This window comes from Grus americana, chromosome 24, assembly GCF_028858705.1.
Source record: "Grus americana isolate bGruAme1 chromosome 24, bGruAme1.mat, whole genome shotgun sequence".
Lineage (NCBI taxonomy): Eukaryota > Metazoa > Chordata > Aves > Gruiformes > Gruidae > Grus > Grus americana.
This window is the reverse complement of record NC_072875.1, coordinates 3,902,064-3,928,844: the sequence shown is the minus strand read 5'-3', so window position 1 is coordinate 3,928,844 and position 26,781 is coordinate 3,902,064. Positions and strand designations below refer to the sequence as shown.

Sequence of the window (26,781 nt, the reverse complement as noted above, 5' to 3'; positions counted from 1 at the left end):
AGCCCCCTCCGTTTGCTAGTTACACGCTGGCTGCCGTTTCATATTTCCTAAGCTGCTGCTGGCTGACTTCAAGCCAGGGCTGTGGCAAAACCGTAGAGGTATCACTAGCAGCGCAGCCATGGATAGAGGCAACCTAGATTTAGAAAATGGAGATAAAATGCTCACTGCGCTCTGTTCTAAGGGGACGTGCGGCCAAAAAGCTGAAGTGGTGGAACGATTTCTCTTTGAGTCATTTGAAACTGAGAGGCAGGTTTTTTTCCCCGTCAGGTGGCTCTATGATATGTGCTAAGCTGTGACACCGTTTGTTTCGCTTGTCCTTTCTCTAGTCTCAGAGATGGACAAGTGGCCATGAGGGTTACCCCCCCGCCCCAATAAGACTGACTGCTTCCAGATACATGTCTACTTCACTCCAACCCTCCTTGCTTTGGTATTGAGCATGTAGACACACGTCTCTTACCCCTCCTTCTTTCCCTCCCTAGCCATCACTCTTGCTATGATAATCAACATGTTTCACTTTATTTTCTGGCTGGTTCTGTGTTGAAGGGGAATGGGGTTACGGTATTTTTAAACCTACTGAAAAGCAATGTATTGGACAGTAGAAGACCTTCCTTCTTCCTCCCCTCAAATCTCCAAGAAACTTGTTGGTTTGTGCCTAAATATTCTCTTTCCGAATTATTTTGAAATTTTACTTTACAGTTTTTCTAAAGTTCATTCTTTCTTTTTTTTTCTCCTTTGAGGTTGTACAGGGGAGTGGTAAGGGATACTCTCTCAATAAGATATTGTATCTGGAAAAATCTTGTTCGCCATTTTCAGATCCCAGCAAACTGTCATAGCACAGCTGAGGCAGAAATATGTGGAGTGCTACGTCACGTCCGGGGTGTGAAATGCCCAAATCAGATATTAAAAACTGTGTGGGCTGTCTTCCAACAGACAGATCCCAAACTCTGTCTTTCTGTCTTTGAACACTGGGCAGTCAGATCAGGGTCCTGTCCTAGTCTGGAGGCCACCGCTGCTACAAAACAATTAGTGAAAATGCTTCAGGATCTTACAATATGAGAGTTAAAGATTTTGTTGGTGTCCTAGTCCTGAAGGATGATCTTGTGGTTTAAGCGTTTGGACTGGAACCAGGAGATGTGAGATAAATTCCAGGCTCTGTCGTACGCTTCCTCCGTCAGCTTCTGAAAATCGCTCCTTCTCTCCATGCTTCCCTTCTCTGCCTTTAAAACGTCATGCTCTGTTCTCACAATTTCAGTAGCGAACTTGCAACACCGAAAACTCGTGATCCATGACGCAGGTAGTTTTCTGAAAGTCTAAACTTCAGCGTTAAAATAGCGCTCCAGCTCCGTGCACCTACAAGGGGGAGACCATTTAAAATTTGAAAGTAAGGGCACAAAAGCTCAGACAAGTTTGAAGGACGCAATGATGAATGCTATTTACTCAGCCTGATGGCAATGAGAAACAGCCTGGTTCAGAGTGGTTGAGGGGTGGCAATACTGTGAAATGAAGGTAGGTACATTTTTCTCTGGGTTTGGTTAGATGCCCAAGGAATGTATGTCCGTGAGCAACGCTACAAGGCTGGCCAAGAAGAATCAATTTTGTATGCCTACATAGCTGTATTTTAATAAGTTTCAAATGCAGCAGCTCTGATTATTGGAATCCATTTATTTGGAGAAGGGCTTCGTAGACGACAGTCGTAATCTGATGGAGAAGACTGGGATGAAGGTTTGTCTCCCTGGTACCTGATATGGATGCTTGCCAGCTTCATGTTTGGAGGGAGGGACAGAGGGAAGGACAGTTGCTGGAGACTTCCGTTAGATGTGTCAGCATCTATTTCATACTAAACTAATTTGTACGTGCTTGTAGGTTTGTGTGTCTAAAATAATATACAGAATCAATTGTCCTCTTTCGTGGTGTAGCATTTCTTGTTTGAAGGTTTGGAATCATATCAACGTGACAGCAGCATTTAATGAAACATCTTTCTCACATGATTTATATCTGACTTTCAAATCCGATGAGATGCCAGTCAAGCTTTTTGTCTTTGTGCTGACTCTTGGAGGGCTGCTTTGCTTGGAGCTCAGTGAATCGGTGGCCAAAGCAATGAACCTCCCATGGAATAATGCAGAAGGAATGCGTAGGTGTGTGCACACGTTCTCCCTGGGGCACACATGGCAGGCAGTGGCAGCTCCGGGCAGGGCTGGGCAGCCTGGGTGAGCTGCATGTGCACCCGCTGTGGTCTCAGCACCCTGCATGTCTCCCGGTGTTAGCCAGGGTGTGCTGACTCCGAATGAAGATGGTTGTCCAAAGGGTTGTCCTTGGGTTGACGCACCTCCCCACCCTCCCCACACTTATTGAAAAAGTGTTCCCTTGGCATGATGTGGCACTTCAGTAATGAAAGCAAAATTGCAAATCCTTGGGTGCATTGTGCAGCCTTAGGAGACCGGTGTTGATTTTCCCTTATTGAACTTTCACGTGGCAGCTGCTTTTTGAATAAGCAGCTGTGAACTGGGTTTGGATAGGAGAAGCTGAAGAAAAGATCCCCTACTGTCCCCCCCATGTTTTGCTCACCTACAAACTGTGTAAGGTTGTTCCCACTCTTAGTGAGCCATTGCTGTTCTGTCTAAAATTTGCCTTTGCTTATCTTGGTCTCTTCGTTGCAGCTTTGACCTCAGGGTGGAAGAAGGTACATTTTTTTCTCTTTAGAATTTCTAGGATAGGGTATATAGAGGACAAAGTTTCTTGCTAGAAGGCGTCGAGGTGTGAAAAATGTAACCCAAACCATTCATAACATGTGTGACTCTTTTCACTATTTGTGCACTTGACCTGCTCTTGGACAGCATAGCAGCTTCTACTCCAAGTACAATATCAAGTCCAACACGGTCTTAGGTGAAATTGGGGCTGTTGCTTGTCAGGAGCTGAAATTCTACACGTCTTCTTGCTGGTTGCATGACAGGTCTGACTGTTCCCTTTGGAATGCAGTTTTAGACATCATTCCTGCATGTGTCTGTCTCTCAGATTAGACCCAGAGGTTGAGACTTTTGGTCTCTTGCTGCTTTGCCCGTGTCGTGGTAGCATCCCATTACTGGTGCCCTACAGTCTTCGGAACCTGGTGATGTACCTAGCCCGTCGAGTAACAATAGGGTGTGTTTTGCCTGCTGTAGGAAGAGATTGGAGTAGATCTCATTTACTTGCCTGTCACTTGGGGAGAGCGGTGATGAGGCAATAAGAAATCGCCATAGCCATTAGCAGCAGCAAGGTAGATCAGTTACAGAAACAGCAAAACGAAAGTGGCCTCCTAAATTAAATGACCTGAGTTGCATTTACATCGTGATATATAAACCCTTAAGTGGTCCAAAACTACTGCTCTGTCAGGTCTGTTGTAATTGTGACTCCGTGTAGCTCATTAAGTAAGACATACTGCCTTCTGTCTTACAGTCCAACCATGAAGCAGTTTGATATATCCCCATCCTTTACTCTTTGCGAGGAACAGAACTCGCTGTGAGTACAGTGTTTTCAGTGAGAGAAAACAATGTTTGTACGGGTTTTTCTAGATGGCTGTGCCTCGACTACAAGCTAGGAACAAGTGGGGTATTCTCCTTCTCTGCTGGGGATTTAGCCTACTCTTTGGATGGTTCCAAACAGTTTCTTTCTCTGGGTGACTTTAAAGTGCGACCTGTGAAAGGATTCCTTCTCCTTTCATTGGGGATGCACTAGCTTGTACCAAATGGTAGGTATTATCCCAAAATATTTGCTCAAGGGGAAGTAACTCTCAGACCCCCTGCAAGGATTTTATCTCCTCATCTTCAAATTACACAGTTCAAACACACAGATAATGACACATGTAATGATGATAAAATGTAAGTGCGACTGCAAAGAGTAACATTTAAAAATAATGATATACCTCTAACTAGGTCTTATAAAAGGAAGTCTTAAATAGCTAGAGAGAAACAGATGCTTTGGGGGAATTGTGGATAAAAATAGTGGCTTCCAATTTGCAACCAAAACAAAAATGTAGCCCCACTTAGTCAACCTCAACGCTAGAAATTCCTCTGAAAACGTTAGGGCCCAGAACTGGCAAAGCATGTAAAGTGCCTGGTACTGCATCGGCAGTGGGTTTTAGCATATTTTTGCCTCTTCTACCTTGCTATTCCTCAATTTTCTATCTGTATTGATGCCTTGCAAATACCCTGTCTTCCCAGGCCTGATGGTTTATTTAATAGTTATCTAGTGGTCTGAGACCTCTGGATTCTGTTTTCCTTGGCAAAATGCTCCAGTTGTGTCCAGGCTATGCACACACGATTGTCTACTCCGTGGGCAGTACGGATTTTGACAGAAGCGGTGTAGGTGCAGTCGGTCTACTCAGATCTTTGCCTGGTATTGAGCATATTCCTTTAGGCAGGGCTGCTTGGGGCTCGGCTATCTAACTCAGTGATGAAAGACTAAATCAGCCTCAGCAGAGCTGGATATGTCTGCTTTGCAGTGCGAGATCTTCAAAGGCAAACTACCGACGGCTCGCTAGAGGCGAAGGCAAGTATCCTCTTCCCAGCTCGACTGGACTGGTTGAAGGTCTGAAGGTCTGCAGGCAGCTCTCCCCTCTGCAGCTCACCCAGGGGAAAGAAGTGTGTGAGCAGTCCGTAATCCAGTGCAGCGTCTGGTTAGGTCTATACCATCTCCTTTGCTGGTTTTAAGTTAAAACGACTGATTTTTCATTGACGCTTATGAGAAGCCGTGTCATGGTCCTTTTTCCGGGCTCCGCTGTAGAAGCGATAACTTCCTTCAGAAGCAGTTGAGGTGCAGGAACATCTTAAACCTCATTTCAGCCATTCGTAGGTGTGTGGACCTGAACACGACTCCACGTTGTTGGGCTTGGAGCATCTATCTGTTCAAAGGGACTGAGCAAGCTGGGGAAAGGGAGATGTTTGTTTTGTGCGCTTTCTTTTAACTTGGAGAAACACTAGTATACGAGAAGTAATATTTTTATGATGATTCCGACTTTTTCCTTATTTGCCAGGGCAAAAGCCAAACCTTTCTCTTAAATGAATAGTTTTAACTTGTTCATTTGGTATTTTTGTTTCAGGTGGTTCTTCCCAAACAAAGATAAGCAGTCAGGTGAGTCAAATGTTCCACTTTCCAGTAGATCTATGGAAGAGGAATGAGCCGTGATGCGTGGGGGGCAATGCTAGACGCCTCTGAATGGCAGGGAGGGAGGTTCGGGGTGGCTCTATAGCCCCCTGAGCGCTAACCCACTGAGAGGCATTTTAAAAATACATATTTCCTTCTTTGGCTTCTGTGCAGATTCACTTGCTTTGGAAGCCAAATTTAGTGATTGGAACTGTGTAATTTTCTCCTCTGTTAGCAATGCCCTCACACTGTCCTTTGGAGCTGAAAGGAAAGTACTCTGCCAGGACTGGCCTCACCGGGTGCCGTGATAATAGCCTTATGAGTGAGACTGTCGTTAGGTTAAGTGGGAGATACCAGTAGAGCTGTTCTTGATGGCCAGCCTCTCCTTTCTCCACGTGATGCTCTGAGTCCGACTATACTTTTTCTTTCAGATTTCCATATTGTCCCTCCTTTATGCCTTGTCAAGGGCGTTAGTCACAGTTATCCATTTGCATCTTACGTTGCGGCTGAGACAAAGCCCACGGGACGTGCGGCTGTGCAGCACCCTCACCCCTGCTGTAGCATGGGGTTCGAGTCCCTCACGTGAATAGCAAGTACCGGGGCAGGGAACGAGCGTTTGACCCTATACACCCAACGTATGATGATGCTTCTCCTGGATGGGGCGGCACCGTGGCGGGAACGAAGGCAGGGACGGCTCTCAGCTCTGGCATGGAAACCCTGAGCAGATGGACTCACCTCTCCTGTGCTTTTGCTGGCCAGGGTGTAAAGTGAAGAAGATGCTCGTTAGGGTAGCTTGGGTTCCGCTTCTGGAATATGCTGCCTTCAGTAAAAGCCCTCAGCTGGACCTGAGAGCGGGGTAATGCTCCAGGACTGGCTCCAAGGCACAGCCCATGAAATTGGCTTTTCCTGTACGTGCTGCTGTTGAATTTGTAGATTACTGGGTTCCTCATGTGAGGATTGAAATCCTTGTCTTGTGAAAGGCAGCGCGCAAAACAAGCACAAGGCAGGTGTTGAATGATTGTACCGAGCTGTCCGTCAGTGGGAGAGTATTTGAGATTGCAAGAGACGGAAGGAGGGATTAAAGAAAGAGATGTATTTCCTGCACCCAAATAACAAGGAACAGAAAAAAAACCCCAAAAACCAAAACCCTAACCAAGTTTAATTTCGTCCCAGCCGAGGGCTGGTGCATCATCAGTTGTGCTGTGCGGTGACAGTCACCTTCCACAAACAGTTCAGGCTTTGATTTAATCTGCCCCTTCCTAAAAGTAAAAGGCAAAAATATTATCTCTAACCGTATGGTTTAGGAACACGCACATCAGTGACTGAAAAAAAAAAAATTATATATATAAATAAATAAATATAGTTGTTTAATATGTATATATGACCCCACTGTGCTGAGAGAATGAGGTAGTCTGCGGCCCCGAATGTCTGGTGGCAGGGAGCGGGTCCGACATTGTTAGATCTGGCAGGGTTTCAGACATCTGCCAGGGGACGGGGATTTTGTCGGGAGAAGTGGGAGAGGAGCGAGAGAGACGCAGCGAGAGAGACGCAGGAAGGCTCGGGCAGGCTTGCAGCTTTATATATATATATATGTGTGTGTGTGTGTGTGTGTGCCTGGATAACACTTCCTCTTTAAAATTCCCTTACTAAGCTCGGCTCCTATATTTTATATTCAGCACGAAGGTTCCCGCCCCCCCCCTCCCCAGCCCTCCCCACCCACCGCCACCCTCTCTCCCTTTAACTTGTTAAGTTTGAAAGATGATATATACACACAGTTTGCTTTGCCAGTCAGCCCGTTTAAGGCCAAGATTAATGCAGTGCATTGGTGCAATCGTGCCGCAGTGGTGCGTGATCAGAATACGAGATGGAATATAGGGGGAAAGGCCAGAAATGTGCCTGTATTCTGAGTTTACACAAGTCTCCTTAGCAACTTGTCTGATTTTTCTTCCCCCCCCCCCCACGCGGGGGGGTGTGCGCGCGCGCGGGAGCGTTGTCCCAAATCACCAGTGAATAAAACATTCCCTGAGTTTTTAAATAGCTTTGGTTGATGGTCTTGTTGTTGTTTTTCCTGCTCCTTTTCCTTTTGTTAAATTAGTGGCTTAATTTTTTTTTTTTTTAAAATTTTATTTTTTTTTTCTCCCCCTGGAGGGAGGAGGGTACAGGGGAAGACTCAGAAAGGGGTGGCAGTGGGGCTGGGGGTGGGGGCACTGTAATAGTTTTCATTGTGACTTCTAGAGAGTTGGTTTCTTTCCAGTTGTTCACATCTCAGCATGTGGAATTATTGTGCTTTCTCCCGATTTGCCACAGAATTGGCAGTAGACTGACATTGTTAGTCATTTGAATTGTATTTGGATCTGGGCTGATTTTTTTGTTTCGTGTATTTATTTATTTCAAAACAATTTCTTTTATTTTCAAAATATGCACGATATATTTCAGAGTCTGTAAAATGGAGGAGAGGGGAAAAAAAAAAAAAGAGGGTGAGAGGATTGTGGCGAGACTGTCCCCCGAACCGTCCCATTATTCCCCTCCCCGTACAATTTTTTTTTTTTTTTTTTTTTAGTTGCCTACTGAAGAAACCCCCTCCCTTCCCATAGGAGGGAGTGGCCTTTTAGTGATCAAGGTACGTTGGATTTTTTTTTTTTTTCCCTCCAGTTTGTGTGATACTTTATTAATAGCACGGGGCAAGAGAGAGGACGTAGGGTGGGGAGAGCAGGGGAGGAGGTGACGGCGGGTGGAGAGAGAGGAAAGAGTTATCCTCGAAGTACTGTACCTTGAAATAACTCAAGGGAAAATAGTTGCTGCCTCACTTGAGTCGCTTTCGAAATCTTGCTGTGCGCTTTTACTTTTTCTTTTACTTCTATTTTTTTAAAGCTTTCTGGGGGGAGGGGGGTAGGGGGAAAAAACAAAAAAAAAAAAAAGAAAAAAAAAGAAAAAAAAGAAACAGAGCCAAAAAAATTTTGAAGGCTTGATCTTGGCTGCTGTACAAACAGATGTTGCCTGTCATTCCGTTGTTAAGCAGGCAGCAGATTGGAGCAAGCAGCAGCAGTTTAGGGGGAACTGCAGCAGAACTGGAAAGTGGGAGATATATACATATATAAAATTTTTTTTTTTTTGGTCTACACATAAATATTTTTCCCCTGGAATTATCTCTAATTACGACATGTCTATTTTCAATTTTTTTAATTCAATTTTTTTTTTTTTTAAAGTGGGCAAAACAAATCCAAAACAAAATGGAAAAGCAGTAGGAACTCTCACCCAAATTTTACCAAAGCAGCTATCTTTTGGGTTGTTTTTGAGAGCTTTTCAGTTTGCTTTTTTGTTCTTTTTCACATAGGCGAACATGTGTAGGAAAGGGGGTTCTGTTGGAAATGCTTAAGGCATTCTCGGTAAGTGAACGTTTGCAATGAATTAGGTCAGGGATTCTGTTGTTTTTCTTGCTGCTAGCCCTGTTTCTGTTGGGTTTGCCCCGGAGTTCTTGCTGTACGTGGAATTGCGAAGGGTTGAAGGCCTTTCTGTCTTCTTTCCAAGTTTCAGCGACGTTGTAAGAACAAGAATCACGTTGTTTATACAGTAGAAGTTCTAACGAAGCACCGATCCGCTCCAAATCGTGGCTCTTTTGTGTTCTGCATGTGCTTGTGGGTTTAATTCCCCCCCCCCCCCCTTCTTTTTACGCTCTTGGGTTTTATTCCCCACTTTGTTTTTAATTTCTGCTTTCCGATTTAATCGTAGCAGGCTTGGGAGGAGAGAGGAAAATAGCGAAACGTGGGGAGTTTTGAGGCGAAAGAGTTAAAAGTTTCTTGGCACAAGAGCAGCAGTTTAGCAACAGATCAATTCATTTAAATGAAAGAAATCACAGACCAAGCCATCTGATTTTGAAATTTCACATCTTATGCTTCCACTTTAGAACAAAGCTTCTGTTTTCCTTTCCCCCTTATTAATTCACGCTGACTTTTGTTTAAGACTGTTGGTTTGCACAGAAACTTTCGAGTCGCCTGTAGTCTGTTTCTTTTTCTCTTAAAATTGTGAAATACGGGGCGGGGGGGGGGTGTATTCATCTTCTGCTAGTCGCAGTTAGTTCTGCTGTAAAGTCAGCCGTAAACCTCTGCACATGTAACAGCTGGTGTCAGAGCTGTTTTCACCCTCCATCACTGTATGTTTGAAACAGCTTCCATTTTCTGGCTCGCAGGCTGTATAAACAGTCACCTATGTGCCGCAAAAAATAGTCGTCTCCAGCCGTCCTGACGATCCCCCGCGCATTTCGTACGCGTGCAGGTCCGTCACGGGTAACTCGAGAGTGGGAATTTTCTTTCGCGCAGATACGAAGCGTACGTCCCTCCAGCATCAAGAAGTAGTTGTTCAGGCTGACTCTGTGTGCGTCTGATGGGAGAGTTGTATCTTTCTGTACTTTGTGATATTTTGAGCACAAGCCACCGTAACGCGTTTAATAGCTAGTTAAAGTCTGAGAAGGATCGCAAACAACTTTTTGTTGCTGTTTGTTCATTTAAATGCATTTGAGCCTTGGTACCAGTCCCAGTAATTTTGTTGCTACATCAAGTAAAATACAATAAATCAACTCATATACAGAGAAGTTGGGGATTTTAAAAAAAAAAAAAAAAAAATCTATTCCCACCTTCCTCTTACATAGTCTCTTTAAAAAAAAAAAAAAAAAATCGGTTGCTTACGATAAATGAATGTGTTTGATGAAAGAATTCGCAGCCCCGTACTGAATTTTGATGGAAGCTTTTTGCTCCGTGATGCCGAGTCTCTTCACGGTGGCATTGCGTCAAAAGAAGGGCCGTGATGTTTGGGCATGGGTGAACTCCTATCAGAGGGAAGCAGCGGAAAGGGTGGGGTAGGAATCCGTGTGCGGAGAAAGGAGGGGGGGGAATCCTTTTGTTAGGCTACTCCCCAACCTCTGCTTCCCTGCACCCCCTGGAAGAAATCCTCAATGAGAAAGAATAGTCTCGAGCCGCAGAAAGTGGATTTAAAAAAAAATAGGTGATGGAGGGGTGGGGGGAGAAGTGTCAGCCTCCACCTCTAATGTGACTACGGTTGATCGTAGGTCTGGACGTTTTTATTATTTCCTTCTCTTACACTAGATCCCAACTGTGTTGTAGGCAAACGCCAGGATTCTGAGCGTGAGTCCGTCCCCCCCCCCAATATTGGAAATATTTCTGTGGGTGTCGTTGTGGTTACATCACAGCGCGCTCCTTCCTCATCTCCATTCTTGTGCAAAATTCAAATAATTCCCCCCCCCTCTCCCCGATAGCAGCTGTGCATGGTTTTTTAAGTCGGTCTTTAACGTTGCGAAAGGAACAATAAAATGAAAGGCAAAACCGGCATCTTAAAACTTGGCAAGTGAAAGCAGCTTGGACTGGCAGCCAAGAATCCTGCTGTGGTGCAAAAAGAATAGCATCCACGAAGCCACCACAATCCGGGGTTTCTCTTCTTTTAACAATCGCATCGGCAGAGAGAAATAATTATTCCTTGTATCAGTGTTAAAAGAGTCAAAAAGCTTAAAATGCTTGCTTGGTGAACCTTCTCAAAAGCAGGTAATGATCCTCCTATTTGATTCTGTTTTATCAAACTTTAATTGGATAAGGATCTATATATGATAACTAATCAGTTTAAGAAGTTGATGCGTGTTACTAACTAGCAGGGAATGCATTTGCTGTTGCAACCTCCACGTTGCTTTATTTTTCTTAATCGCTTTGGTGGTAATAGAATTGGCAAACTTCTGAAATGTCTGTGTTACAAGAAATGTTTTATTTCCACAGATTTAACTCATTGTGTGGGGGAGGGCAGGAGTGAATCGATCCAAGGAATATGTAATATGGAAAATAATCTTCCAAGAAAAAAGAAAAAAAATTAGAATTGGGATATCAGGAGAGGGGGAGTAATTTCTCTCTTAGAACCTTGTCTGTTCCTTTTGCTTCTAAAGCTGTAGCCTCTGGGCTTATAAAGGTAGAATCCATTTCTTGAAAATATGCCATGAAAATATCCATAAATATTTTGTCTTCCAGAATACGTTCCTTGAAGAGTTGGGCCTAGCAATATGGCAGCGCACATTCGATAAGAAATCTTGTAAAATGCTGCTACTGAGGTAATTTGGTTTCTCATACATTCTCCAGTCAGTATCTTGCTTTTCCTTATAATTTCTTAAAATTATTTGAAGTACAGAAATTTATTGATACAGGTCTTTAAACTTAAGATAGAGGGTATGTGTGTGCATATATGTATAAAAATATATAGAGAGAGATTTATATATATAGTTATAGGCCTAAATAAATTGGGGTTAAAACTGGGGGAAAGGGGTGAGGGAAAAGAATGGGAATTATTTAGTGGTCGTGTTTCTCGTTTGTCTTATTTTCATGGCAGAAGTATGAAATGGCTGCAAACAGCTTTTTACTCAGGCACACAATGCATTCCATAATGATCGATTTTCCTGGACAGGGCATTTATGCTTTGTGGTTTGCAAGAATACCACCCACAGACCAAAACCAATGTTATGTCTTTAGAGACTTTATTTCTACATGTTTCCTTCTGTATTCCTTTGGCTAGAAACCTATCAAATGCCAGTCTTAGACTGGGTTAATACTAACGAAAGCGTATTACTTTTTTGGCTGTCCCAGGTTCTAGTGCCAAAGCCTCGTTCATCCCGTGATCGTTGACATATTAATAAATTAATAGTGAAGCGAAGTATCCTTAGTATATCACAGCCCTTAATATAAATAATATGATCCTTAATGTACAAGTTGAAACTTTTTCTTTGTAATCTTAGCATTCTAGACAAGTACAGTGTGAAGATGATTGATTTGTTTGCCTATCATGGATTTTCTGCCACTGTGTATGTGTTCATCAGGTTTTCAAAAGGTACGATAGCTGTATGATTAATCAATGTGGGACAACGTTTCAAACCCCAGATCTTGTATAATCTATGGCTCTCATTCGATCTCCCTGAATATATTTTAGTGAAATTCCCCTTTAAAAAAGCAGAACTCATTAAAAATAAAATCCATATCATTCAAAAAACAAAACCGTGTTCATTTGCTGCTGCCTTTATCAGTTCACTGTCTCAAAAACTGTCCATGAGTTTGTTTTTCCAAAACGTACGAAAAGGAGTAGGTTGGTTCCTGGATACTCGTAATTTACAGCATGCAGGTGCCACTAAATGAAATCTCTGTGCCACCGAGCTGCCTTTCTCCGGGGCTCACAGGAATGCAGAAGCGGTCGATCAGATTTATAGCGGGGACCTGCTCGAGTGATTTATTCGGCACACGTAGGTGCTTTTCTGGAGATAGCTATTGCTGCTCTCTCTTTTTCTCTCTTTCCTTTTTTAACAGCTGAAGCTATGGCGATGGATCCTAACGCTCGTTCTTCCCTTTTGTTTCGTAAAAGCCAATCAGGTAGCAAGGGCGTAGGAGATGGTTGGCCAGAATTGCAGCAGAGATCAGCCCTCGTTTAGGCAACTAAATAAAGGGTGTATTTTCTGTGTGGGTCAACACCTAACAGCTGCCCTTACGAGCATGTGATGGGCTCTTGGAAGGTCTGGCTCAGTTCTGTCTCTGAGAAGAGCTGCGATAATTCGGTAATAAAGAGCAGTTGCTGAAGTGCGTTGGGTGCCTGCAACTTCCATTCAGACCAGTCAGAATTGAGGACACGTGTCCTATACCGCAAGGAGGTATGTACAGGCCACCCAAATGTTACCTCTTGGTTTCCTTCAAGGACTTGAACTGTCCCAGTGGTTAGCAAGTGAGATTGTGAGCTGTTAAGGGGGGGTGGGGAGGGGGGTGGAAAAGAAAAGTTTTAGAACTAGGAAAATCTAGTAAAAAAATTAACCTCCAGATAGCATGTGTACTTCAGTGAGATCATTACTTTTTTTCCTCTCTCATATGAAAAAATAAAGTGGTTATTTGCCAGCACAGACACATGCAAATTAGCTTACCTTCATACACATACATTAACGTAAAGAATATTAGGGTCAAAATAAATACAAAGACGACACTCCGTCTCATGCAGTATTGCATTATAGCATGAGAGTGGCATGCAAAAGTCTGACGGAAAAATTCCTTGCCATTGTGAGAAATACTGGTACATGCAGCAGCAACGTTACTGACTCCTAATATTGTGCCTGTTAGGCCCTATTAGAAGGGTCAAAAGACAATTTGAATTTGAGTCTGAGGTTCCCTGAAATAAAAGAGCTTTGTAGTTGGAGGGCTTGGGTTATTTTTGGTAGGGTAACATTTGTTATATTCCGTTTGCAGTTCGGTTCCAAAGAAGTGCACAATACGTGTATTTGTGCATGATGTGACTCTGTTCTGTCTGCAGGACCACGTGCTCCCTGACCCATTGCCTTGACCGCTGCACAATTATTGCAGGGCTAGAGCTTTCTGAATTCTGGGTGCTCCTAAATTGCATTTAGGACCCAACAAAAAAGTTGTCCTGGTTTTTTCAAAGATGCCGAACCCCTGCAGCTCCTGTTCTTGGTATGAATTTTGGGTGCTGAAAACTTTGGAAAAGCTGGACACTTTTAAGGTAGGTATCGGAGTAAAAGGGTAGGAATCTAAATTTAGATGATCGATTTAGATAACCTTTGGACAGATGGCGAAAGTTTAACATCTCTATTGCCGGATGGAACAGGAGTTTCTTGTAACCCAGCCCAAGCAGTAATTCCAATAAAGGAAATTTGTGTTTTAATTGCATACTTACCAGGCTGGAAAGGTTGAAGTGATTTATTTTAAGAACCTACACAAGAAGCAGGGGAACTTTCTAAAAGCCTCCAAATAGCAAAATTATTTTGCAAGTGTTGACTGTTTCATTTTATAGAAGATAATATTAGCTTGCATTAATTTAGTTTATCTTCTGAAGAAAGAGAAGAGATAGAAAGTGAAATTTTTGTGACACTTTAGGCAACATTTAATCTCACTGATTTTGCTCACCAGTTCTATGTGGAGCTTACAGCCAGGCTGCTTTTCAGCCTAATTCCCCACCAGTTGCCCACCCAATAAAATTTCATTAATGGGAAATGTTAGTTACGCAGGAAAGAAAACTTGGAAACTTCGGGGGAAGGAGAGGATGCTTCCACGACTGTTTTTCAAGACTTATTAGAAAAATCCTAAAGAAGTTTTATGTTTGTCATTTTAGGAAGAAATGCAGTGAGACAGCAGAGAGCCGGAGTTAGGGGAAATTTCTGAATTAGTGAGCAAAGTGAAAGAGGTTTTTTTTTCTTCTTTAAAAATAGAATTAAAATAGAACCCCAGACCAGTAATGACTTCTCTGAAAGTTAAAACAGCTCTTACGCAGTAGTTTCTTCTGTCTGTTTTAACCAGGCTGCCAGAACAGAAACAAGGCAACTTTTTTGCAGGGTAAGGGGGATGCATGTGTATTGAGGAAGAAAACACAGATCCGCTTTATTTTGTTTATTTTAGAATTCGTTTTATTTTGCTGATTTTTTTTTTTTTTTTCCCCAAAGGGTTACACGGGAATGAAGGAAACTGTAGCAACAGAGCTAATGTTATAACAAAGTCAGTAAGCAACTCTTCCCCCCCTCCCCATCCTCCAAAGGAGGGGTTTTAAGGTGCTGAGGAGAATGAAGGCTGCTACTTACTAACAGCTCTGAAATTTCGTTTGCAGAAATGGTTTTCCTCTTTAAAAACAAAACCCAAACCCAAACCTAGCCAATTACAGAAGAGATCCCTGCCTGTTGCCACAAACCCGTAGATCCGAACTTGTGGTCATATTCCACACAAGCTTGTATCTATAGGTATGTGTCTGTCTGGCAAGCGCACAAAGTGTGGTGTTTATCCATTTAAACCGAGAGCGTTCCGCTTTGCTGTTCCTATCTTTCATCTGGTGCCTTCTGCCCTTCCTCCCTTCGTTTGTTTTAAGCAACATCAAATTAGAGCTGCAAACCTGGTTCTGCGATTGTCATAATCGGTTTTCGGCTTTGGTTAGTGTTCAAATGCACTTCGTGCAAACCAGCAACTCATTTGCGCCTGAGTAAAATGGGGCGGGGGAGTTACTTGACATCAGACTGAAGAAATTAAATCTCAGATGAAGTTACGCATGGGTCTGGCTGTGGGACGTGGTAGGGAGCGCTCGTAGGTGGTTTAATTCTGAGGTCGTTGGGAAGCAGATAAAACAGTTTCATTTGTCAGGTGACGTGGATCCATTCTTTCTTTGCTTAGTGGCGGCGATTTGTTTGTGAGAGCGATAGACGCTTCTGTTCGCCTTTATATCAAGTGACTTTGAATGCCTGGGTGTACTGCAGGCTTGCAGCTCTGGATCAGAGGAGGGTATTGGCCCTCCAACTCCTATTCTCTCTCAAAAATTAGTTTATTGTAGAATCCCATTCCTTCCAATTTCATGGTATTTATGTCTTTTAAAATAGTTTTTCAGGGAAAATAATCATGCTGTAAACGCCAAAGAACTGGTGGAAAAGGAAAAAAAAAAAAAAAAACCCACCGTGTAAGCAGGCAGTATAAAACCTGCTGCGTAAAACCAAAATGTTTAAGTTGTGAAAGTGGAACAATTATTTTTGAAGAAGTCATTTTTTAAAACCCCAATGTACAGATTCTACATGAAAATAATTAGGCTGTAAACTCAAAATAAAGTCTGACTGTTTCTTTCCAGCAGCTTTCAGTGTTAATTCTACCAAAGATTTGGTCTGCATTTCCACTTTTAAATTTCTCTGTTTTTGAACTTGGCTCGTTTGACGCACACTGCTGCAGTCCAGAAAAAGTTTTTTTGGTTTTTTTTTTTCTTCCTTGCTGAATTTCCAGGGTTTTCTCTGTGTTTTCTATTTACTATAGAAGCATAAAATGATGTCAAAGAAGGCTTCTGCTAATAAAATTTCAGTCTAACTGCTCTTCTTTCTCCCTGTGAATTGAAACTAGCTGTTAAAAAAAAGAAAACAAAACGCACAGTTGGGGCATTTTATTTTGTGCATTTGGGTACAGGAACCAGTGATCAATATTCCCCTTCTGCGCGTATAGGAAATTAAGGTATAAAAACTGCACTGCAGTAGACGCGTGGTTTCCAGGAGAACTTTTGCTGCTGGGCTGTCTCGTAGCGCAACGCAGCTGGTTTTCAGGTCTGCGCTTACCTTTGCTCCGGCGGAGGATGACCACTGGGCACCACCGTTCCGCTCTCAGTTACGTAGCCGTGAAAGGCTTTGAGACGTGCCCGCGAGTAGTGTTTTGGCTCTTCAAAAGCACGGGCAGGAAGAGGGGGGACTGAGGAGGGAGAAGGATAAATCGCTTTCGGGCAAGGGTGCTGCAAGGCTACGTTGGAGCCTGGTTGTGGGAGAACACGCAGGGTACGGACCTCGAGCCGAGATCTCCCCTGAGATGCGGCGCTGGTTCCTGCCTCCGCTTTCCCCTTTGCTAGTGCTTTCATCCACAGGGGAGTGAGCAGGGTTTCCGCATGTGATTGAAGCAGGATGAGATTGCATCTAGTGACAGTAAAATTTCTTTTTCCTAGAGGGGCTCTTTAATGTTCTATGCTATTTATCTTTTGTTTTTTGAAATGCTGTGAATATTCGCCGCATTAGATTCCTTTTTGTATGGCTGTAAAGGAAGTGTTGGCTCGTTTAGTCTAACCTCCAAAGAGAAATGATCTGGTCAAACCCAGTTCCCAATATAATACATCTTTCTGCATGGTGGTCTCTTCTCTGTAAAGCCTTTTGGAGACATCAGGCTTCTGGCAGAATATGCTGAGAAAAGCCTGGAATTTGTCACGGATGTTTCTAGAGACTGGCGCTTCAGGTGACATTGCTTTGAGAGTGCCAAAAGCCCGTGGCAGGGGAATTGGGCAGATGTGTCGCAAAACGAGGTGCCACAGTTGGGTTTGAAAGCATATTTTTTGGATTAGAAAATCAGCATCTGAATCAAAGAAGAGGAAAGAGAAAACAGATTTTTTTTGTGAAATATTTTAGTGCAGTTTCTCACTGATTATGTTGGGACCTGCTAATCGATATCCAACATCTTTTTTTTTTTTATTTATTTTTGGTGAGAGACAAGATCTAAACACGGCTGGATGCTTAGAAAGCAAACTTTAGACACGTGCCATCACAAATGGGGCTAAGACACGGGCCCTGTGCTGCTGTGAGGAGAATCGGCGCATTACATCCTGAGGCTAAGCATGTTTGCTGCTTGCTCCTGGTTTTCTGGTGCTTGGCAAAGAAAAAAGGGCAGCCGCGGGCGCGCATCGGCTCAGCCTGACGTGGGCTTGGAGATGCTGTGTCCTCTGCTTTACGGGACAGGGGAAACGTGCCCGAGGAAGCCTCTTGGACGCTGTTGTCTTCTGCAGCAAGAGGTGCAGCAGCGTGGCTGCAGAGAGGATGCCAACGTGGGCACGGGTAGAGCCAGCGCTTCTGGCAGCAATACCGGCACGGCTTCTCTGAGCGCGGCGTGGCCGTGGGTTTTCTGCCGCGACGCTACGTGCAGTTTGGGTCCCTGTATGGAAGCGCGCTGTCGCTATACCTGGTTGCTCGATGTTGCGGAGGCTGCGCTCTCCGAGCCAAAGTTCGTACTCGGGATGGCCTGGCTCCCAACTTCTGCCCTCCTGCCACTAGCTCACGTGCCTTTCCCCTCCTTCTGCTCTTTAACGTTTTGCTAAATTTTAAAATTTATTTGAGTTTGGTTCTTGTTAAACTACCCCCCCCCGCCCCGTTCTTCTCTAACTGTAGCCTCCAATATTCTCCCCCACCCCTTTGTTTTTCAGCTCAGCCTTTTGAAAAGAACCGTATTGTGTTTTCAGCATTAATTTGTATTTCTTTTCTGTTGGTTGTATTTCACTGCACTTCATTAAGTTTTAGAGTGAAACCGGAGTCTGACAAAATGATGTGAAGAACCTTGAAATGTGTCTTCCCTTTAGGATGGAAAAAACTAATTGGAGTCTGTGGAGCTTCTACCTGTATGTTTTTTTATGACTTTTTTTTTTTCCCCCTCACTTTGTTGATAAGGAGCTTGCATTTATGCAGCAGCTTTGATCCAAGTGCCATACAGAGTGCACAGGGATCTCTTCATCTGTCGCTGAGGCGCAGCGACTGCATAACAGCGCACAGACGCGCTGCAAAATTGCTAAGGGCAGGAAGTACTGAATACTTCACCCAGTTTGATGTCGCAGGGGAACTTAAAGAAATAGAAGGCCGTTACTGTAGCTGGAAACAAACCAGAGCACCTGCATGTAGAAAGTACCAGGAAGGCCTTGGGGACATGAAAAAAGTCCTAATATCCTCTCCAAAAATTGGTACCTCAATTAATGCAGTCCCTTTCTCTAGCGATAGGCAGAGTCACTGCTTTGGTACCTCCCAAGAGGAAAAAAAAGTCTCCTGTGGAACTACGTGGCTATATCTGCGTCTGGGGAGGCTTTATTACAGTTGCGTTTCATTTGGCCAGAGGTACAGTTTGAACCAGAAGCAGCAGTTCTTGTCTGAAGAAGCGAACCAAAGCTTTTCCAAAGCAAGCTCCTCTTTCTTTTTCAGATTTGGTAAATCATGTTTTTCTCCCTCAAAATAACAAGACCATTTCTCATTTCCGTTACTGACCTCTTTCACCGAAAGCACCTGTAAGGTCCCTTGCAGACAAGCCTGTTGCACGGTATCCACTGGGGTGTGCAAACGATTACATTTGCGTGCTCCCCCTTTTCCCGGTCTCGCCTGGTGCGGAGCACAGCGAGCCCTTGTCAGCGGAGGAGCACACAATAGCGTTCGGGTAATTAGAATAACCATATGCAGTGTCAAATGGGATTCATGATAAGCAGAATGTAATTGTGTACCCTGGAATTTGAACCATATCCAAATACTCTTATTCAGATAATCAAATCTGGTTAAACTCTTAAAAGGCAGATAAATAACTATTTCAGTAATCTGATTCCCCGCCCCCCCCCCGCCCCGCCTTGTTTATTTGCTTTTAATCAATAAGGGAGAAAATAAGGAGAGGATGTTCTTAGGGAAGGAATCCAAGACTGAGAGACACCTGCCCTTGAGCCAGGAAGTCTCCATGACTTAGGAGCTTTACGTAAGCTGCATTAGCCACAGCGATCTGAAGGAGGAGAGGAGACGTGCTCCAGCTGGGCTGCAGAGCCTCTGCTTGTAGATAACGCGGCGGCGTGATGCAGTACAGCCTCACCATGCCGCCCTGGAAGTGGCACCAAGTTTTGGTACAGCGTCCTGGCAGTCACCTGTGAGTTCCTTTACTTTTCAGCGTGCGTGTGAAACCAGCCTTGGCTCTGGGTCCTTATCACGCTGTGCAGAATCTCGAACAAAAGCATTCGACCTGGGCTCACGGAGCTTCACACCAAAAGCGCGGGGCACCGCTCAATGACCGAGCAGGCCCAGGCAAAGCAAAAAACCCTGGGTTTTGGGGTCATTTAGAGCCATCAGCCTTGCAGCCCTTCCTTGCTAGCTTGCCCACCAGCATCCCTGATCCGCCCTTAGACCCAGCACAGAGCGTCCATGTCGTGTGGTCTAACCCAGAGCTGACGCTGCGCTCCAGCCGCTGACAAAAAGCTATGTATGATTCGGGAGCGAGAGCGTGGCCACCCTTCCCCTAGAAAGTACCAGATATTGAAATGTAATATTGAGTAAATCTTCAGATTGCTGTAACTCTTGCTAAAAGTTGAAGCAGAGACCATTTTTGTAATGTGTTGAAAAATTTTGGAAAGCTTTCAAAATACTCACTTGCTCTGGATTTCAGCTGAGCCCAGATGAGACTTCTTTCCTTATTTTGCAGACTCTTAAGGTTCCAACCCTGTTTAGCGTGCCTGTCAGACTTCTAGGAGAGCTCTCTGAGACAGAGTAAACCTATGAACCTCTTGAGGTTCCTCATCACAACCAAATTCTAATACGAAAGTTTCATCAAGTAAAGCTGAATGGGTGAGGTGACCAGTAGGAATCATGTCAGCGTTTCCATTGTAAAATCTCTTCTGTCTGAGGTTTATGAAAGTCGGCTGTAAAAAAGATCACTCCGGGCTGAAATTTAGCAAACAAGATTTCAGACCTCAAACTGGAACAGTATCATTAGTGGGTTTTGGTATTTATTTTTTTTCTCAATGACTTAGGGAAATATGTTTGCTTCGTGAGTATTTTCTGCTTTCCACCCCCTCCTTGGCTGGCCCTGCAATAGCCTGCCTGGGATCTGAAAGTGAAGGTGGGTTCTTCTTTTTTCTACGTGATTCACAGCCATAAAGATTCAGAGCCAAATCTCAGCTGATGACTTTGCTGCTGATAATAACAAAATAGAATTCAGCTTTCTTGAACACATCTGTACTGAACTTCCATTGCTGGTATCCCCTTGCTGTCTTGTTCATACCTGTAAACTCAACAGGACTGGTCTGCACACAAAATTTGGTATAGCTGCAGGGTATCTATACATGAGGCACTGTTTTGTGTGTCATTATTTGGGAATATTCTGCCCTCCGAAACTCAGCTTTTCTGTGGATCATGACTCAAATGCTGCTTTGCATTGAAGTGTGTTTTAAAAGAATGGAATACTCTAGCCATTCAATCGTCAAAAATCAGTTCTGGATTTGAATTCTCCCCTCATTCCTGGGGAAATTAAATAGAAAATGCAGGTCCACGTAGTGTAGAGTAGGGGAGGCAGGTTTCTGAATTCTTCTCTCACCTGAAGTCCCTGAAGGGAACAGGCAGTAAAATGAGTGATGGTTCTGCACAACTTCCTAGTACAGAGTAGGACTTGCACCTTGATCTAATGTCTTCTGAGGTCAGTGGCATGGGCTGTTGTTAACTTTAAAGATAGAAACCCTCCATCTGTCTGGGAAGGGCTGCCACAATAACATTTCCTCTCCACTTGAAAAGAATTGTTCACTGAATCCTGTCTTCTCTGTGATAAGACAGCAGCCTGCTTCACATTTACTTCAGCTACTGTCTATATTTCAGAACTCAGAGGGTTACGCTAACTAAAAGGACACAATTTTTTGATTATACTGTTGCTTTAAAATAAAACTAGCTGGCCTGGGAGAGAGATTTCCTTTTGTCCACAGCACTGTGGAATAATTTCTGTGATTCTGAAAAAGCAAGAGGCCTGAGAGTGTTCACGAACAATAGGCTCTGGGGCACGTGAACGTACGTGGGAACGCGGCAGCTCTACGTGCAGTGCCGTTCTCCCTACCACAATATTTAACAGGAACTTCTATGACATCGATATGTATCGTAATTGAACATTGTCATTAGATTGCGTGTTTACCCTAATTACATAATTAGGTATGATTGTGCTAATTGGTTAAAGACATAATTGACTAAAATAACCAGAAAACAAAGATGGAGGTTCATGCCACCAAAAGAAAGTGTCTTGATAGACACTGGTGCTGTGAATCTCTCTCGCTGTCCTCCCGGAAGAAGAACGTTTATAGTACATAGGTAGTTACCAAAGAGCCAGGCATGATAGATGTTGTGAGGGCGCAGAAGTAATGGTAATTAGATGACTTCTGTTTTAATATTTGACCTGAAACTCAATACTTTGTGTCAGCAGTAGCAGCAGATACTCTAACTGGCGGAATGACTAGATGCATGGCACTTTTTTCTGCTTGAAGTTACAGTTCCTCTGGGATGCAAATACACTTTCATCTATCCGAGCTGCATCTGTGCTTAAAGCGGTGGGAACAAAATACCGGTAATTTCTGAAGCCAAGCTCTCAGAAGCGGGGAAAACTTGCCGGGATAATCTGTGCAGCAGGCTGCGGAGGTGTCTAAAACTGACCGGAGGGTGAGTTAGGTGTCAGATCCTGAGACAGAAACTGCTTTAGTGTTTAGCAATTACTATACCTTACAGTCTGCTCATATTGCTCTGTAAAGGTGGCATGAGTTGCGTACAGGTCCACATAAAGACTTGCTTATTACTGTCACATTTGTGCAGAAAGGCGTTGGCATGTGTGGGAACTTGGTTGAGAATATTTTTCTCGGTGAGGACCTTCTCCCGACGGTTCGTGCTTGGACACTGCCATGGCACCTTGGAGCAGGTCTTGGTACTTGGAGCGGAAGCACGTGTGCCAAGCGGGGCACAGCTCCCCGGCTCAATATAGCGACGGGGGAGGGAGCGAGAATGCTCTTTGAATAAGTGCCAGCACGGAGCTGACAGCTCAAGGATTTGTAAATGTGGTGATGAAGAGGAAGTTGAAGTTGCGATGGAAGAGCGGCAAGGAGAGGTGGCGAGTCATGAACAAAACAGTCACGGTGGCATTTGCCAACCTGAGAAAAATTTAGATTATTTAGGTGCAAGTTGGGAGTAAGGAATTTTTTCATAAGGAATTTTCTATTGTAATTTATCTGTGAAATGACCTTTACTGAGTGGAGGATACAAATGAAACAAACCACTTTTTCTCCACCTTTTATTTTAGAGCAAATTACTGGAGAGTTTTTTTGCCCAGCTCTGTTCATAACTACCTGGTCTGCAAGGTATGCAAGTGTTAGTCTCAATGCAATGGTGATGTTAGCAGTCCTTTCCTTAATTAAACTGATCAGTTATAGGTAATCATTTTTAAATGTTTTGAATTATGTAATATCTACATTCATGACGAGACTGAGATACAGGAAAATACTTGCAAGGGTAAGTTGTAGAAAAAAAATGAGTAGCCTAGCCATGTGATACCGAAATGGTTTAGTTTATAGCTGCAGAATATGAACTAGGGTGTTTTTGAAAGCCTAAAGGGGAGTAACGTCTCCGATGTCACATAGAAACTGGGTGGGATTGGAGATCTTCCGTCACCCTGAACGAGCACACAGGTTCGTTTGCTTCGATAGAGCTACATCAGTTACATCATTGGATTTCATGTCAGAGGACAGATGTTCAGTGCACAAAAATGATGGTGTTGCGTTGAGGAATTGGGATGGTTTCAGGATGCTTATAGAGAGCAATAAAGCTCCTGGTCAGAGTACAGGGCCAGAGAGCCATGGTTTCCTTACCCAGATTTGTGGTTGGATCACTGTTCTAACCCATAAAATGGTTAACAGTGACTCTACTCTTAGGGTACTGTACTGTGCTGTTAACTAAAATAATATGTTGTGTTTCTGCAGAGCCTATCAGGTCAAAGTAAACTTTACCAAATATGGAGTCATTAGGAATTCCACTGATACTATCAACATCATGTGCATTTAAACCTTGCAGAAAGATTGGGTTTTTTCAAATATTCTTCTGCTGTTGCAAGCCGAATTCTGAAGAGTGGTATTATTTCTCACCTTCCTCCTTTATTTCTCGTCAGGCTTTGAATATAATGGTAGGGCACTGGCTTTTTCGTAATTAGCAATGCTACTTTATCCTGAGAAAATAGAAACGACCAAGATGCCATCTATTCAGCGCAGCTCAGCATCCATTCATAGCGTTTGATTCCCTTGTAATCCCCTTCCAGCACAGAGCTGTTGTGCCTGAGGATGCATTCACCTGAGAGGCAGGATCTCAGGACTGATTCAGTTCCACTGTCTGCACTAGCATATTTTAAGATGCTAATCCCTGTTCGTAAGCCATAATAAATAGGCAGCATACTGCTTTAAGTAATACCTTGGTGGGTAATGGGAATGAGTCACAATGATAACATCCTGGTTGTTTGACTGTGAACTAATGCAAGTTAAAAATGTAATGTGTTCCTTGTTAAGGGAACACCGTCTTACTCTGACTGCTGAGAGCGGCTCAGTGTTGCATTTCTAAAATCATTAATCTTAACAAGGGATTGATGCAAGGGTAAAATTTACTTAAAACTTTCTACCCTTTTTGCAGTTCTCCTCCTAATCCTACTTCTGCGGTCACCTTTTAAGCATTCAGGAGCCAAGGTACATGTTCCAAGGTCAACGTTATATGTGTTCAAAAAGGAAAAGATGTGTTAGGAGAAATTTCATCCTAAGCCTTCTTTAAGTGCTTTAAAAAAATGTATGTATGTGTTCTGTGCTGTAGTGCAGATGCATCTGCCGTGGAGGGGGAAAAGTATTTTTTTTGGCTAGGGACAAAATTCCTTCTTGTGTGAAAAGCTGACCGTGATCTTGTCTATACCTAGCAGTAATAACCATGGCTTCTTGTGTCTTACCTATTAACATATGCAGTGTGGGGAGCTGCATTTGATTTTGGTGTCTTTCCACCAGCAAAGCATTTATTACTTCTAAATTAGTGCACTGAGAATTTTGAGGACTCTTTTTAACTAGAAACCCTGACATTATGTCGGCTGTGAAGTGGTGGGTAGCTTTCAGCATTTTTGACTGCATGCATCCAGGTTGAGGTAGTAGGTTGTATAGTTTAGAATTACACCAAGGGAGATAACTGTACAACCTCCTAGCTTTCCTTGGGTCTTGCACAGAACGGCGTGACGAGCGACCATAATTCCTCAGCAATGTTTGCTCTGGACACATGGAACAGGAAAGAGCAGGTAAGATGAGCTGGAAAACTTTTTATTTTCTTCTGCCTCTCTAGAACTTCAGAAATGTTCATTCTCTCAGCATTTTTTGGTGCTACATTATTGAGTTTTTAGCAAATCCGGTGGACTAGTAATGCTTGTCTTCCTTTATTAGCATTCAAGCAGCGCAATGTGTAACATTCCTAAAAAGCACCATGGCAACATATCAGTGTTATTGCCTTCGCGGTCAGCAATCAGAAGTCTCCAAAGGTAACATCCTGTACTCTGTCACTGAGATGTGTAAGCAGGTTTCCCTTTCCATTAGTCTTTGACTGGTTCGGTTAGTTCTACGCTAGGAGTTAAACAAGGCTGTGCCCTTTAGCGGTATGAGACCTGGCACACTCGTTGTCTCTCAGGAAGCGTAGGAGGCTGGTGCTGATGCTTCCAGATAAAGCCTGTAAGGGGTTTTGTGAAAGTACCTAAATCTACACAGTCCTCAGGAGAGCTGTTCTTAGGGAGTATCCATTAGCGATTACAGTCAGCTGAGATGGTGATTCTTAAGTGGGGTTGTTTTTTTTTTTCCTAGGCTTGTACAGTTACATGAGGTGTTTCAAAAGGCTGATGCTTCTGGACACATCTGGTGGAGGTGGTTTGCCTCTCGCTCACGGCAGTTTGGATTAAGGAGCTGTGGAGCCACCCTTAAGTTTTGTAGAGGAGCTATGTGGAGAAAGGGCACATGGTGAGCCTGCAGTCCTGGGCAAAAGACCACCTTTCTGATGGATCTTACATGTCTAAAATGCAGGGAACGTACCTGGTATACCTAGCTGCTGTTGGAATCTGTGTACGGTTTTATTTGCCTAACTGTGTGAGGTCTAAAAACCCCTCTGAGACTGATGTTTGTCTAGTGAAGTTTGAAGACAAATCAAGATCTTCATGTTGGCAGTGTTCAGGGTTCAGGTCCTCTGGCAGCCTGGGTGAAGATGGTGGCCCTCATGCTTGATCAGGGCCCAGAACATGAGCGATGTTGCATCTTTTGATGACGTATATGACTAATTCTGGCAAGAGTTTTTGAGTTCCCAGAAATAAGAGAGACTGTTTGCTGCTGGGTAAACTTTCTAAGGGAATAAAAGTAAAGGGTAGGCACAGGGTTCATGTTGTTAGGCTAATATAAAGTGTGACAAATATAACAATATTTCAAGGTATCTAAATAACCCAGAAAAATGTTTTTCTGGTACAACAGCACTTAAAAACTTTAATATCTGCGAATTCTTGTTTACTGGATGCAAAGGGAAGCCGTTGGTTTCTTGAGTGTTACCCGTGCTCAATTGTTAGTTATTCAAAGAGTGGGTTAGTGGGGGTTTATGTCATCTCGTTTTCAAAGAGGTTTTAGATATCGCTGCCATGGTTTATAACTCTGCAATTCCTTAGGACAAGGCAAGTATCAGGGCTAACACAACACTGCTTCTGTGTTTCATGAAGGCACGTGCATTAAACACATGCAGGTAGTTAAAAAAGAGGAATCTCTCTAGCACATTTGAGGCAGCACCTTATTTCCCCCCCATAAATCTTTTTGCAGATGGAAGTGCAAATTTTCAGCTGCAAATCCACAAGCTGCATTGACTTACACCCAATGTAGAGCTGTTCCATAAGGGTTGATTTTTTTTTTTTTTTTTGTACCTGTTTGGTACTTCTCTAGGAATAGCTTTACAAACAGGTGGTAATAACTCCCTAATAAGAACAGTCTCTTTGGGTTTTGGGTGGTAGCATTTTAGATCTGCTTTGCACAGGTATGAGGGAACTTCAGAAGGTTCAAAAATAGTGGTTATTTATACTAACACACATATTTGTGGTTATCAAACTTAACTTTATGTTAAGTGTGTTAATCATACAATATGTAGATCAAATGAGCTGTCTCGCTCCAAAGAACAAGGAGTAATAATTAAAAGGGAGAATGGTCAGTGGTACATCGAAGTCGACAATAAACATAATTCAATGTGCATATTTTTCTTCTGAACAAAATAGCATTCCAGCTCTCCCCCTGATGAGAGGAATGTATTGTCAATTAATTAGACTGCCATCATATGTCCTCGGATGCCCTTCTATCATATGCCTTCCATATGTCCTTATGTCATATGCCTTCCATATGCCCTCTATGTAATTAAGCTTCTATCATATGGCTTCTATCATATGCCATTTAAATAGATTTCCAGGAGAACATGGCAGTGTTACAATTATGGACCTTTTGCAATGAGTAAAGGAACAACTCATAAGCTGTAGATTAAAAGAGGAGGAAGGAAAAGGAAGGTGGCTCGCCCTGAACAGTTCC

The 26,781-nt window shown here is 43.3% G+C and overlaps 1 long non-coding RNA gene across 9 annotated transcripts in view; it reads left to right on the top strand.

Moving 5' to 3' along the window:
* LOC129196088 (uncharacterized) overlaps nucleotides 1–26,781 on the top strand; it is a 95,977-nt gene that overhangs the window by 43,619 nt on the left and 25,577 nt on the right. For 6 of the 9 annotated variants that reach the window (XR_008574045.1, XR_008574051.1, XR_008574052.1 and 3 more), the window contains 4 exons: nucleotides 11,142–11,221; nucleotides 11,900–11,991; nucleotides 13,447–13,653; nucleotides 25,042–25,194. This is a non-coding gene — a long non-coding RNA (uncharacterized LOC129196088). Of the gene's footprint in view, nucleotides 1–8,288; nucleotides 8,505–11,141; nucleotides 11,222–11,899; nucleotides 11,992–13,446; nucleotides 13,654–25,041; nucleotides 25,195–26,781 lie in introns of those variants that run through there. The other 3 variants (XR_008574050.1, XR_008574047.1, XR_008574046.1) reach the window with 3 other exon arrangements.